Source organism: Amia ocellicauda, chromosome 3 (genome assembly GCF_036373705.1).
Source record: "Amia ocellicauda isolate fAmiCal2 chromosome 3, fAmiCal2.hap1, whole genome shotgun sequence".
Taxonomy (NCBI): domain Eukaryota; kingdom Metazoa; phylum Chordata; class Actinopteri; order Amiiformes; family Amiidae; genus Amia; species Amia ocellicauda.
This window is the reverse complement of record NC_089852.1, coordinates 27,290,367-27,305,185: the sequence shown is the minus strand read 5'-3', so window position 1 is coordinate 27,305,185 and position 14,819 is coordinate 27,290,367. Positions and strand designations below refer to the sequence as shown.

Here is a 14,819-nt window from a genome sequence, read left to right as displayed (position 1 = left end):
CTGTCCATAGAAGTTACAATGTATTCCAACAATGCGCACATCGTTTGACAGCTTATTCTCTTGGCTACCAGCACATTTCATTCTCAAACACATCCGATTTACAGTTTCCGTGTCGCCCGCTGTCATTCAGAGCCCGGGGGGTAAACATGCAGTCTGCTCCAGGGAGGGGGGGTCTCATTCAGACGGTCACAGATCACTCAGTTTCGATTGGATTTCTTTGCAAATTGGTTTGTTTTGTTCAGAACAACCTAATGAATAATCCACTATATATTATTTGATGTTCTATCAAACACAGAGTTCAGATGCAATTATGTAAAATCGTTGTGTATTAGTACACTGTGAGTTTTCCATCTTGACATTTTGAGCTCTCTACGGGTGTGTGTTGCTTCTACCAAAACATGGATGGTCTTATTTTGATCAGTAGACTGTCTGGTTCCATAATATGTAATAATTGTCAATATTTTCTGAGATTTTGTATTCCTACTCAGACCAAGTATCCCCCCACCCCCCCATTTCAGAATGTGGAGGTGGGGGGGATATGAAAACAAAATGTTTCATATCAGAGAATGCTTGATATCGTTATCAAGCTGAGAGTCTCAGCTTTCATGGGATACCAGATACCAACACAACAGTGAAGAGTACACATGGGATTAAAGAGAAGCACACCAATTTGGTGCCCTTTAAAGGGTACCAGAGGGGTTTGTCAGTTTAAGGAGTTAAATTTTGAGAAAGAAATGATTCCATTGTTTATTTTTTATCTCCAATTGTTTATTTGTTCAATGCTTTAATTTCAGAGTACATTGAAACTCCAGAAATGTCAATAAAAACTGGAAAAATGTAGGTGTTCTAAAACTTTTGACCGGTAGTGTATATATCTGTATGTTTTGGGGTAAGTAATGCAGCAGCATGATGTTGGGGTATTTTGCACAGAAATGCAGACCAGTTCAAAACCTCAACCCAGAACTTGATATTGAATACCCACTGGGTATTGGGTTTGTAATTTCAGATTGATGGGTGGCTCACAGATTAAGTTTGGTCTCTTTTAATTTTGCATGGAGCCTACCAGATCTGAAATGTGCAAAATACAAATGAAGACTTTGATTCAAGACTGTCTGATTAACATTGCTCAAACTGGTCCTTGTGCTATCTTTTCCAATCTGAAGGCCCGTGGAAACCTGGAGTATGTTACACACCAACGAACCACCACATGGACGACCAGAACCTCGCTTAATGAGAAAAGCTAACAAGACATTTTCCAAATTCGGGGGAAACGGGTCCCCTTTCAGTAAGTGTTCCCCTTGGTCTCTGGAACCTGTTCTAATTTCCAGAGCTAACAGGAATCATAATCATAACGGCACTGATCATGAAAATGGTGCTTACTCTCAAATTTTCCACAACCCCAAGGGATTATTAGGCCAGGCCTCAATGAATCATGGGAGCGATCAATGACCTCCTGCACATTTACAGTGCTCCCAAGCTGGGCCCTGGCTCCTCATCAAACCAGTACAACTCCCAGGGCCATTGTAAACTCACTGGGGAACCGATACACCTATTCTAAACTTGCCTTGATCTTCCAATGAATAAACCGGCGTGGGCACCAAAACACTACGCTTAATGGAAAGTCTGCTACTGTGCAGGCCTCTTTTCAGGACTTTAACCCGGACTCATTAACACTTGTGTAAAATGTCTTAGTTGCTATGAACAAAGTGCAACTTCTTTGATCTGGCAATGTTTGCTGGAGAAGGTGCCAGGAGACCTAATGCTTGATAAAGGTTAACAGATGTTTTGTTTACAAAATGTTAAGAAATAGAGAGCAAAAGAATACAAATACACAAAATACATTTCCCTTTTCTTTTCTCATGGTTTAAATTTTGGGATAAATGGTTATTCACGATTATTTGGATTATTAGGAATTTGTGTTATTCATATTAATTAAATCTCCATTACAGGCACTGAGAATTACGAGTTATAAAATAATGACTGCAAATTCATAGTGAATTCCCAAGGCACATTGCTGCCTTCCTGGAATACCCACAGGCCTCTACATTCAGGCACCGCTGATCTTCACAGAGATCTGAGTTATGGAGTTGGCACGGGTCTTTGTATATATTTTTCTGGTTTTACTTTAAGAGATTGAAGATTAAGGTGTATGACTGAAAAGGCTCCATTGATTGTCAGATATTAAACTATTGTGATGACAGCACAGACATATACCTACTCTTGCATGTCCCGAGGCTTAAATCAACAGTCACCTATCTGCTGTTTTATCAGACTTATCCACCCAACATCTGAAAATCGGCCATACTTGTTCTCACAATCACATTTGCAGAGAAATGGGCTGCCTTTCTCATTCTGGGGCTCAGTTGTAGTCATAACAGCAGCGCTCTATCAGACAGACAAACCATTTCCTCTTGGAGAAACACTTGGATTGTGTCCAGAAAATGCTGCTTTTGTCTTTTTCTTTTCCCTAGGACTTATATTTAAGAGAATCGAATTCCCAAATCATTTTTAACGTGGAGCAGGAAGACCATAAGAAAGATAGAGAAGGGGGAGGGGACAGTTTGGCATATCCCGCTCAGATGAATGCTGAGCCATTGACATGATCCAAACACATCAAGTCAACATTACAGGAAGCTGTGCAAGTGTAAGACAACAATGCTGAAATTCTCTGAAGTCACTGGAAAAGACCTGTGGACATCTGCTCTAATAATTTTGCTGTAAAATACCTCGCAGAGCGCAATAAATGAACTCAGGGGCTTGCTGCACAGAAACTGGGTTATTAAATTGTCCTCCACACCCTTTCAGGTTACAATTTCACTTACCTGTTAAAAACAAAGAACAGGTACAATTGTACAGAGTCAAAAAACAGAAGCAAACCAAATAAATAAAAAATGTACAACCCTCCTTAATATTATTATTAATATTATTATTATTATTATAATTTTTTAACATAACACCAGCAGCATCAGTAGGTAACACAGTAGGTAAATAACATTCTGCTGATTATTTGAATGCATGGTACATTGTGTGTTTTCTTTTTTCTTTTAGTTACAGTGGAATTAAATCCATTGTAAAATCTTTCGGAATAAAACCAGATGTGTCTGGTAGGCTTTTGGCTTTCCTGGCATTTAAAGAAATATTAATATGTATCAAAACAAGCAAAGCCAGTCTGGGGAATGTTTAAAATAGTTTAGTGATCGACACTTAGGCTTGCTTTGCAACAGAGGAAAGTCGATTGAAAGTTGCGTCTCCGTGTTCGAAGAGTCAGATTCAATTGGAAGCCTTAAAAGCAAACTCCCCTCACATCCCTGGAAAAACCTGAGCCCGGCACACACCCAACTCTCTCTACGAACCACGTTCCTCAGAGCACTGCAGTGCAAGGGTACGAACAAGCAGGAACCTGTCTCGCACACGTAACTGCTATGGGGCGCGTGTCAGGAATATCAAGAAGGCCTTGGAAACAGTCATCTTGGGGTACGTTCATGACCTCACTCTTAAAATGCCAGAAACGCCACCTACATACACAGTCTTGTCTCACGCATAACAAGACGTGTATTAGGAACACATGGGTAGGATCCGCCGACGTGAAGGGAATAAATCCATCTGGTTTGTGAAATTTAAGAGCTTAATTACCGATGCTTTAGTAAGTTATGTTTTGCATATTTCTGAGCTTTGATACTGCATTGCAGCACCTGATGGAAAGTCGTGACACTATGCATTAATGCATTACATCAATAATATACCTACCCCATTTGTTAGCCATACAGTAGCTAAAACCTCAGACTTGGACCACACCAAAATTTGAACCTAGGTCCAATCTGAAATGACCCGCGTCTAAGCAAATAAAACAATGCTCAAATAACACACCAATTCTTTATTCAGAACAGCAAACCCACATTGCAGTGTCACAAGAAAATCTCTGTGCAAAATGTGGGGATGATCGGTGTGGGGGTGGACTGGGGAGTCAGGGCTGCACAGTTACATCCAGCCACCTTCTGCTCTCTCTCTGGCAAGAGACCAGCAATAACAGAGGGAGGAAAGAGAGTCCAGCGGTTGTAGCGTTCAGGTCTAAACGCTGCAATCTGTGTGGGGCAAAACTGCAAGGCATTTTCTTCAGCCTGTAATTTGGGATTTATTTTGAGACGTTTATTGGGCTGGCTCCCCCCGCCAGGGAAGACGTAGAGTCGACAATTACATTTTCTGATTTGTGCTCTAGGATTTCTCTTTTAAGATTTTTTTATTTGTGTGTGAGTGTATGTGTGTATCTACCCTGCTCTTGGTTTAAGCAGACATAGGAAAGACAAGTTTTTTCTTTGTATTTCTAGAGATTGTCCCATGCTTTTGTAATCTTTTCTGCTATCCGGCAGGCTCAGTGTTGAACAATCACTCCCTGATTTACAGCAGCCATGGGTCTGATGGAGGATAAACTTTTGATTTTTAAAACTTACTAAAATTATAGGATGGAACAGAAAAATCACAAACTTTACTTATACACTCCTACTAACATAAGGGCACACACGTTAGAGACTGTGATAGTTCCCCTTCAATGCACCATGGTTACACGCTAAAAACTAGGATGTCTTTCAGATCTTTGTGCTTCACTTCCACCCCTAGGTTTATGTGGAGGAAACACCCCAATATTTATTTCATGCCCGTTTTCTACCTGTGCCTGGTCCTTTTTAGATATGGTGCTTTAAACATTTACAGTCACTTTGGAAAAATATAAGCCAAAGCAAATCCAACGCCCCCTTTAGTGTCACTACCCCCCCACAGACATACACACACAGGGCAGTCAGAGCCTTAGCATGCTTATCTGGGGGGCTCAAATTAGTACCCTTGTCCTTAATAAGGGATCAGAAGTAAACACACACTCTCTTCTGCATATCTGTGCACACCAGACAGAAATTACCACAGATACAACAGAATGGAAGGATCAGTCCTTCCTCACATACGGGTATTTTTACCTTCGTGGACATCCATCCTTTACAGAACAAATATATGTAATATATGGTAGTAATGTGTGTTTCTTCTTATATGTCAAAACTGGCCCATTGTTTTGTATATTTAAAAGATATGAGTTAAAGATATTTCAGTCAATGATCCATATATTTATTTTATAGTTTGAAAATGGATTGTAGATAGATAAGGATCAGGCTGTGGTACAGACCTGCCTAGTTCATTTGTTCTCTGGAGCATTTAGTACAGGAATGTGCTGTGAATATCTATAGTGAATAATGATATGTAGTGTTATGCAGAACTGATCCCAATTCTATAACCACTTCCCCTATCCAGGTACACTTATCTTGCTCTTCTTTAACTCACTTTTGCTCCACCTTTGAATATTTTTTGTATAATTTTGAACAATTAGTTTAATTTAATTGTTTTTGGGGTATAGCATCTGTCACAGCCTAGTGGGTAAATAGAAGTGACACTACAAGACCACGCCACCTCCTTTGATTTATACGAGAGGAACTCGTACCCACTCTCTCCCGGGCAGGCTTGACAGGACCCCGAGACAATCTCCACATGCACAGGTAAAAGGAATAACAAAGGCATCCTTACAGGTGACTGAATTTAAATGTTGGTAATCTACACAAAATCAGAGTGACCCAGCTTTTTTCTTCACTAGGATGACAGGGGCAGCCCTGGGACTGCTGTTTTCTGAGATCACGCCTTGGCTCCTCATCTGTTGGATCAATATATGGTATACAGCCTCTGTCCGACCAAAGTCTTCATTGTGAGCTGCAAAGACACAGCACCACCGTCGCAGTAGGGCCTCCAACTGTTCCCGTTGGTCCACCAATAACCTGTCAGCGCCTCTGGCCCATTCCACTGGTCCTCCCATCTCCGTAGAGTGGACCGGGCAAACGTCCACTTCAACAATATCCAGGTACTGGTATTGAAACACAACCTCCTATTCAGTGTGGATCTCCGCAGGGTCAGTGCAGTACAATCGAGTGGGTGGCCGGTGCTGGGGCACATCTATGGGGTAAGCACACACATTTAATATTTCAACGGGGACCTTACCCTGACAAACCCATGCCACCGTCCGCAACACCTGCCACTCCCGTACATCATCTAGGGCCTCGATTAATACAGAGTGAAGGGAAACTCGCTGACTTGGGCCCACAACACCATCTCACTACAGTGGGGGATTTGTACTGAGGCCTGTCGAGGCAGTCTGGCTGTCGCAAAAGCTTCTTCCCGGGTCTTCATTCTTCCAGCTGCCCCCCCGAAACTTGGCCCATTGGGTAGTTTGTCCTTCAAATAATTGTTTCCAGACCGTGCCGATCACATTCATCCATAGTATGCACTCCTGGGTATTAAAGTTCCCATCGGCTACAATGACGACCCCCTTCTGAGGCACGATCACTCCCCAGTTTCAAAGTCCAATAGGGCATAGCCAATATAAGGTATCTGGAGGCTATTAGCAGCCCGAAGCTTTAGCCGAGCTTTCTTTTGCTGGTCTCCCATAACATGGGATCCCCAAATAGTTTTTGAAAAATGTCTCACTAAATAGGGTCACTTGGGAGCCCATATCCAGAATACAAGGGAGTCAGACTCCCTCCACAATGGACCTCCACTCCCAGACAGTCTCGTACCAAATCGGGCTTGCGGACAGCAGAATTAACTCCCATCTGACCCCCTACCATGGTCAGGGATAGAAGTTTAGTGCTGGCTCAATGGTTTGTCGGGGAGGGCAATGCCTACGCAGATGCCCCTCTTGGCCACACTGCAGACAGATGTGCAGAGCCCCGCTGGATGAAGCAGGGTCAGCCCAAGGTCGATATCTCCCATCTCCACCTGGCCAGTTCTAGGGGTCACCCGTTGCTCTGGGACCTCTGCTGGACTCGTCCGCCCCAGTTCTTCCTTCAGTAGGTGACCCAGCTCAAGCACCTGCTGCCTAAGGTCCTCTCGCAGCTCTGCCCTCAATATGGCCCTCCACTATTGGGCTTAACGGGGGTTTGTTCTCTGGAACAGCAGAGGCCACAGCCTGAACCTTCACCTCTTCCATTTCCCCCCCGAGCCTTCTGTCTCCAAGGCCCACGCTTCCTGTCGTACCTGGTTAAAGGTCAATCATGAGAGCTCCTGTTTTAGAGGACCAGCGGTGAATCCAGCGACGTATTGATCACGTAGGGTTTCTTCTTCCTGGGTCGACATCTGTGGCTCCTCTTGGCACCACCTGGAAAACAATTCACGCAATCGTAAAGTGAAAGCCCCCAGAGTCTCCCCTTTATTCTGCCTGGTCTGAAAGAATAAGCCTTTGACCCGCGTGCACAATAGAGGTGGTCTAATGTCCCAAAAATCTGCTAACTAGTGGCTCTTTCCCCGAGAAATAAAGAAATGTCCCCATTTGCAAGTCATTCTAGTGCCCCATACAAAAACCCTGCCTTTTGTTGTTTGTTCAATTCCTGAGCTCTCAACATTGCCTGAACCTGCTCCTTCCAATCACTGTACTTTTCCCCCCTCTTTCCCTTTAAACTTTGGGATCCACTGGACCCCCATAAACCATGGTATCATAACGGTGCCTACTACTGTGGGAACTACAGGGGGAATCACTACCGAAGTTTGGGGAACCTGCCCATCCATGTGGAGTATCTGGGATCCTGCTGACGCTACGCCAAAAGCATGTCACCGCCTAGTGGGTAAATAGGGGCGACGTTCAGGTCGGAGAATGCCAGGGTGAGGAGGTAAAGAGGAGATCTAGGTTTCCTCACTGTAATGCAGACAAAGTTCAAAATAAAGCCAGTTCCAAAAAGTGCAAATGCCTGTGGCTCTTAATTGCTGTATTTAAAGTCTCTTAAATTTTACCTGAAGTGCTCCCACTTACTACTACCCCACTGCATACAAAAAAAAAAAAAAAAAAAAAAAAAAAAAAAAAAAACATTTACACCCTGAATGACTCGGTTTCTCAGCTTAAATACTGAAACAAAGAGCCAGAGGTGCAGGTGAAGGTAATTAGGAGAGAACGTGCAGGTGAGTCCAGGTGAAAATGTGGGCTGGTGGCGTGCACTTGACAAGAAAATCAATAAATCAATCTAAACCCAATAAACCAATTATACAAAAAGAAAGGTGATACAACAAAATAAGGAAGCAAAAAAACATACTTCATAAATAAAAAGACAACCGTGATCATAGCAAGAATCTAAATAAATAAGTGAAAGAATAATATAATAATTAATCAATTGAGTTATATATTGCCCGTCACGCCCCACCCATGACATATCTCCCAGTAGACTCTTGGGAATATATCTAAGGCCCATTTAAAATACATCCTGGTTTCTTTGCGTTGGTTGAAATAAAATGGAACATGCGGTCTTCCTTTTTCTTTCTTTCTTTATTGGATGGGAACATTCTGTTCCTAAAAACATATCAACTTTATTTCAAGAACATTTACATCTTAAGATTTGGAAATAATGCATCAATAAAGTATGTGTTTCATCTTTGTTGTCAGTATATCCTGCATTCAAAGACACAATGAGATTGTACTGTTGATGTGAGGTTGCAATATTTTCACAGAAACTACTGTTCCCAAGAAGCACTGCTTTGCACATGCCCAGATGGAACCCTTGACCAATCAGAGTTGTCTGAATGAATAAATGAAAAATCTTCTATCATTACCTCATGCAGCTTCAGTTTACTTTCTTGGGGGAAATGTAAACAGACTAAGCCTTAATCTTATCTATACAAATGTTGGTTATTAGTGCATTAATGAGTTTACATATCAAAAGAAATGGCAAATATTTCTGGGTGAACTTTACTGTTTTTTTAATTTTTTTAAAGGGCTCAGTTAAGGGCTTCAAGAGGGCAAAATAGCAAATAAGTGTTTTTACTAAAGATGAAAACAAAACTTTAAAAGTAACTTTGTAATATTTCATTGAGACACGATTGCCTGGTATTTGGCATCAGCTGTTTCTCAGTTAAAGCATCTGGTGGAGAGAGAGAGAGAGAGAGAGAGCACGCGCAGATGATATGTGAATCATTCTTTCCGATGTGGATTGCCACAATGCGCTCTGAGTTTATAAATGATCCAGAGCAGCGAGGGCCCGCACATCTTATAACACAGCTGGCCGACAGAGCGTGGGGGAGGATTTTTCAGCAGGGCAGCGTCTGTTTGCCTATAGGGGCTGTCGTCCCAAGTGCACAGACAGACTGTTGGGGTTGAGGCAGGGGGTGTTTTTCACCTGAATATCTACAGGTGGCTTTGTGCTTTAGGCCCCAGATTGAAAACAAACCCACCAATAACATATTTTCAACTGATGTCATTGTTGCTGTCTTTCTGTTTTGTTTAATCTATCTTCCCAGTGGAACCCCTGCCCTGCAGTTAAGAATTTGCAGTCATTTTTTGTTTTTCATGTACTCTGGGCCTTTATGTGAAGAATAAAAGGAAAACATCTTTATAGAAGGTACCTAAAATAATTGACTGTACTTTCTTCGTTGAAGGTTTTTAGTGCTAGTTTTCATCCTCTTGTTTAGTGTTTCAGAGCGAGACGGCCAGGCTGGACTGCAAGAGCACAGAAGAACGGTTGTACACATCAGCCTTGTGTTGTTCTGCTTCTCTTATCTGTTAAGGAAATAGCTTCTCTCCTTTTACATGCTCTCAGATTTCCACTGTCTTCTGGGACTTTTCTGAACCCCTTCTCTCTTGCTGCAGATGCCATTATGGGGCCAGCAAGGGACTGGGGCTAGGGTTTGGCCTTATCATACTTGTTTAGTTGCTGGCGTGATTTGGTCATCTTCTTTTCTGTTATTTTATGGAAGAGATCAGTAGTATTTCACTGTATTGTTACACAAGAAAGGATCTGCAACTAAAACCCTCCAAAGCATGTGCTAGCTGACTTTCAGAGCTGCGTGCCTGACTTGTGTGTTAAAAACAGCACATTATAGTCACTATCACACTCCATGAAGACTGCATTCAAATTCAGTTTGTTGTAGTGTAGTGTAGTATGGTTGTGTTATTTGTGAAAATATTTATCAGCATCGTGGCTTGAGATTCGAAGAGATAGGGGGAGAGAGATGGACAGAGGGATGGGCGTGTTGGCATGTTTATGAAGAAACATCTGGGTCTTAACCATTCCCTGGAGAAGCTGTACATGTTAACAATCCCCTCTCCTAAGCACTCATTATTTTGTGAACACTATTTATTTTTTCAAATAGATGAAAATTACAGGGCTCCTGCATTGCAGAGTTGTAGGTATTTGCTAATAAAAACACACATTGCAGACATACTTGATAATAGCATATTTAAAAAACAGAAGTCTTGTTGAATATTTGGCATGCTTTTGAGAAAATAACAAAAAAAAAACGCTTTCTATTTTGTATTGGCATCTTTTGCACACCTAAGGTGAACTGAAAATTAGGACTAGGGATAGGGATCTTTAAACATGACCAGACCATCGATGCAAGACAAATATACTGTAGCTGTATTGATTTATTTGCATGTTGTAAATGTACCTCTTTTATTATCCATTACACTTCAGATGTTATTTCTAGTTAACTTATTTTAGTGCTTTAATTTGGTGTCTCACACTAAGGAAGTAGGAAAACTGCTCCTTCGAATTCAGATTTCCATTGGAAAAGAATAAAGCTTGGTCAAGAAAGGGGAGGAAACAGCAACTTTGTTTTGACACACCTGCTTACAATCTTTGGAATGAGAACTGTGATGTTCAGACCAATCATGTCCAGCCATCACAGTCCCTAAAATGGGTGGTTTGTCAAAAACCCATTTTTCAGAGACATCATCTATTAGAACATAAGAACATAAAAAAGTTTACAAATGGGAGGAGGCCATTCTACCCATCGTGCTCGTTTGGTGTCCATTAATATCTGTGTGACCCAAGGGTCCTATCCAGTCTGTTTTTAAATGTTCCCAAGTTTTCAGCTTCACATCGTTGGGGAGTTTGTTCAGATTGTGACGACTCTCTGTGTGAAGAAGTGTCTCCTGTCTTCTGTCTTGAATGCCTTGAAGCCCAATTTCCATTTGTGTCCCCGGGTGCGTGTGTCCCTGCTGATCTGGAAAAGCTCCTCTGGTTTGATGTGGTCGATGCCCTTCATGATTTTGAAGACTTGGATCAAGTCCCCACGTAGTCTCCTCTGTTCCAGGGTGAAAAGGTTCAGGTCCCTCAGTCTCTCAGTAGGACATTCCCTTCAGACCTGGAATAAGTCTGGTTGCTCTCCTTTGAACTTCCTCTAGAGCAGCGATATCTTTCTTGTAGTGTGGTGCCCAGAACTGTACACAGTATCCAGGTGAGCTCTAACTAGTGCAGTACAGTCTGAACATTACTGCCCTTGTTCTCAATTCTACACTTTTGACAATATACCCTAAAATTCGGTTTGCCTTTTTTATTGCTTCCCCACATTGTTGCTATGTGGGTAGGCTGAGATTCTTGTCCCGGTCAAGTGGGGCGAGGGCCCTTCATCCCCCAACCCTGCATATTTGGTTTGCTGTTAGTTGGCCAGACGTGCTTTCTGTCACCACCCACCAAGAGTTTGGGTAAACATGCGGTTTGAACTTCAGCTAGAAGGAAAGCAGCTATCAAGCACTGCAGCTAATGAAAGTGGGCTGTCAAAGATTAAGTTTGTTGATTACTTGTTTTTTTGTTCTTCTGAAATTACATCTTGTTTTCCACAGTTTGAATATAGCAGCATGAGCTTGCCCACCCTCACCTGAGCAACTGATTATAGATTTTGAAATGTATAGCACAGATGGGATGAAAATGGAAAAACACAACCAACTGAGATTATCAGCTGTGACACGATTGCAACCTGAATGACACTTTGGTTGAGTCTAACAGTTGAGGGAAGATCTGTGATTTGTCATTTGTGATCAGGAGTCCTTGGAAGTGCACAGCAGGGGTGTGGTTGGAGTTTGAAGTTGATGCATGTGAGAATGCAGTGTGGCCAAGCTGGACGAACGAAGCTCTTGTCCTGACAGTGCACTGAGAATACGAATCTATCTATCCATCTATCCGTCTGTCCATTTTTACTGTGCAGGGAATAACCTTGTCCACTTGCAACAGCGGCTACCTTGGGCGTCTCGCAGCCTTCAGAGCACTTCAACTACACCTCCCAGCATGCCTTTGTTGTCCTCTCTGGGCTCTGGGCTCCAGGAGGTTGTCTTGGGAGCTGGGAGTTGGCAGGAAGAAGCAGGAAACATGTATGTGAGTCATGGCAAGGAACTTTGCAATGCAGACCGCGAACCAGACATCCCAAGTGTCTCAAAGCCCGGGGCTAAAGTGAAGTAGCAAGTCCTACATCTCTTAGAATACTGTTTTATTGTTGGAGTATTTTACATATTAATTCTCATGAATAAAATTGTTTTAAAATTAATTCTAAAAAACATTAAAAATCCTGATAAATCATACTCAGAACTGAAAACAAAACCAAGTGAATCAAGTGTAAAACAATAAATACTTAAAACTAAATCAGGTGCCAAAAGGTGAACACCAAAATTAAACTCCGTTCAATTAAAAAACAACTGGATGCATTGCAAAACTTAACGGCTAATGCATTGGATAAACAAAAACATAACAAAACCATCATGAACCAAACAAAACAATCCAATGCATTTAAAGAAAGAATAACAGTCAATGCACCAGATAAATCATAAAACAAAACCACCACAAAAAGGTATAGCTCTAACGGTTCCTGATCTGTACAGTGCTGCATGGGACAGGGCAACCTAGCTATCTGTTGTTGCTGATTGCTGCTATTTTCATAGAACTCCTCCCCCTACCCAGAATGCAGCCGTACAGCTCTTGGGCCATCCCTGTGATACGCATCCCACACCCTGTGATCACCAGCGCTCATTTCTACAGAAGATCCATTGACAGGCACCCCTAAATAGTTTATTTTGCCCCAGACTCTCATCACCCAGGGAATGATGACCTGTCCATGTAGATGGAGACCCCCACCCTTCCCACCTTGTGAGCCAAGGAGCTGCTACAAAAGCGGTGTGTGGGGTGGAGGAGGGAGGTAAAGCTGGGAATTTTTTGTTGTTGTCGGATACTTATGCTTGGCAAGGCAGAAGTCAGGCATTAGACTGGGGTTGTCCTCCTGTAGCAATTCAGTTTAAAACTCCATTAAGTATAATAATATTAATCAGATGTTGTGCTCTGTTGCTACAAACAAGGTGCCATTTGTTTGTCTGTGAAGCTGACTGATTGGTGGTTAATCTATATTAAAAAATAAATAAATTGCTGGTTTTGTTGCATTAGATAGAGGGAATGGAAATCCTTTTAAAGAAGCTGAAGCTCTGCTTTTTGTTAGGCCTGAAACAGCAGAGTGGTCCAACAGGCAGTTGAAAACCCTGACTTCAATGGAAAAGAATGCATACATTTTTTTTTCCTCCCCATTTTAATTCAAGCAGTATGTGCACTCCCTCCACTCCCCTGCCGTCACCAGTGGAGAATATATTTTTCTGATTTGGTCTGAATGGGGTGGGCAGTCCCTTCCCTCTCCTGTCCTCTCTTCTCTTACTTTCTGTCTTTCTCTTGTGCTCTATCCCTCTCTCCCCCCTCTCTATCACTCTCCCTTTCTCTACCCCTCTTTCTTCTTCTCTCTCTCTCTCTCTCTCTCCCTCTGTCTCCCTCTCTTTGTCTCCCTGCTCACAGATGGGCCTGTCTTCTCCAGGATGCGTCACAGTGCCACGTCTCACCCGCAAACCGAACCCTTCATCAGATTTTTGGTCAGAAACATTTTGGGAAACAAAAAAAAAATACTAAAGAGAAACTGGCTGGTGACTAGCACTTACAACTCTCAACTGGGTCAAATTTAAATAATAGGATCCCCCACACAGCAGCACTTACGGGTGTCCCTGTTAGTACCATGGATTGGACAAACAAGGAAGTTTCAGTGATATTCTGTTGCCAATGCATAAAACATACGCCGTCCCTGAAACCGCAAAACTCAATGACGAAATGCACCTTCATTCTCTAGCATTTGTGAGTGTTTGTATCATATCGGCACATACTTGCGATGCCTCATGCATGTTCAGAGCTCCTAACTGTGCTGCAAATAAAACAAAAAAACACATTAAAACACTATAGGATTCCATTCTAAGACTTCTGTGTTTTTTTTTGGGGGGGTTACATTTTTACCTTCTACACTCCCTACCCACACATTATCCCCCCATGACTCTTTCCATCGTAAATATCTTTTGACTTCAAAGGCTGATCTCCCAGGTCCTGAACTTTAAAACATTACACTTTTTTGTAGTGTTTGTTTTCCTGAAGCATTTTTTTCATTTGCCCCAAAAGAAGCAATCGAAGTTGAAGCATAGAGTTTACATTATGTAGATTGTGTGGTACTGGAGTTAATTGTTCATTTAGCTTTGAAACGTTCCCACAAGTTTAGGATTGGTAATGGTCCAATACAGGGGTCCTATGGCAATCTATTTGCTGGACTGGCCAAACTATGCAGTTTATTTTTGTAGACTATTTAGCCTCTTGGACAGGCTTGAGGTGTAGTCTTTTTACCCAGTAAAAGAGGTCTGATCCCTTTAATAGATTGTTTAAAAATATATCCTTCTTATTTAAAGTATTTTGAACCTGGCCTATTTCTGTTTGAATGGCACTGTGTTTAACAACCTCTGAAATGTTTATTTTCCTAACCTGCTCTGCTGTTTTGCCTGTTTGAACCTAGTCTGTTTAAAAAAGAAAAAAGTTAAAGTTAAAAAATTTAGAATAAACTACAACAAAGGCATATCCAGCGTTTGGGGCATTTCTGACACTTTTGTGTGGTTCTCACCAGTGCTTGTGTTAAGAAAAGTTGTCACAAAATGCGAGGAGTATCGTTTGCAAATACGTCCCTTATTTTTC

The 14,819-nt window shown here is 42.0% G+C and overlaps 1 long non-coding RNA gene across 3 annotated transcripts; it reads right to left on the bottom strand.

Moving 5' to 3' along the window:
- Window positions 1–4,444: 4,444 nt before the first annotated feature.
- LOC136747298 (uncharacterized) lies at window positions 4,445–7,986 on the bottom strand. 3 transcript variants are annotated; one of them, XR_010816472.1, is made up of 4 exons: window positions 7,813–7,986; window positions 7,564–7,639; window positions 7,063–7,183; window positions 4,445–5,982 (listed from the first exon to the last, which is right to left on the bottom strand). It is a non-coding gene; the product is annotated as an uncharacterized LOC136747298 (long non-coding RNA). The 3 variants fall into 3 exon arrangements; XR_010816471.1 differs by having other exon boundaries at window positions 7,564–7,717; window positions 7,813–7,864; XR_010816473.1 differs by lacking the exon at window positions 7,564–7,639 and having other exon boundaries at window positions 7,813–7,979.
- Window positions 7,987–14,819: the final 6,833 nt, after the last annotated feature.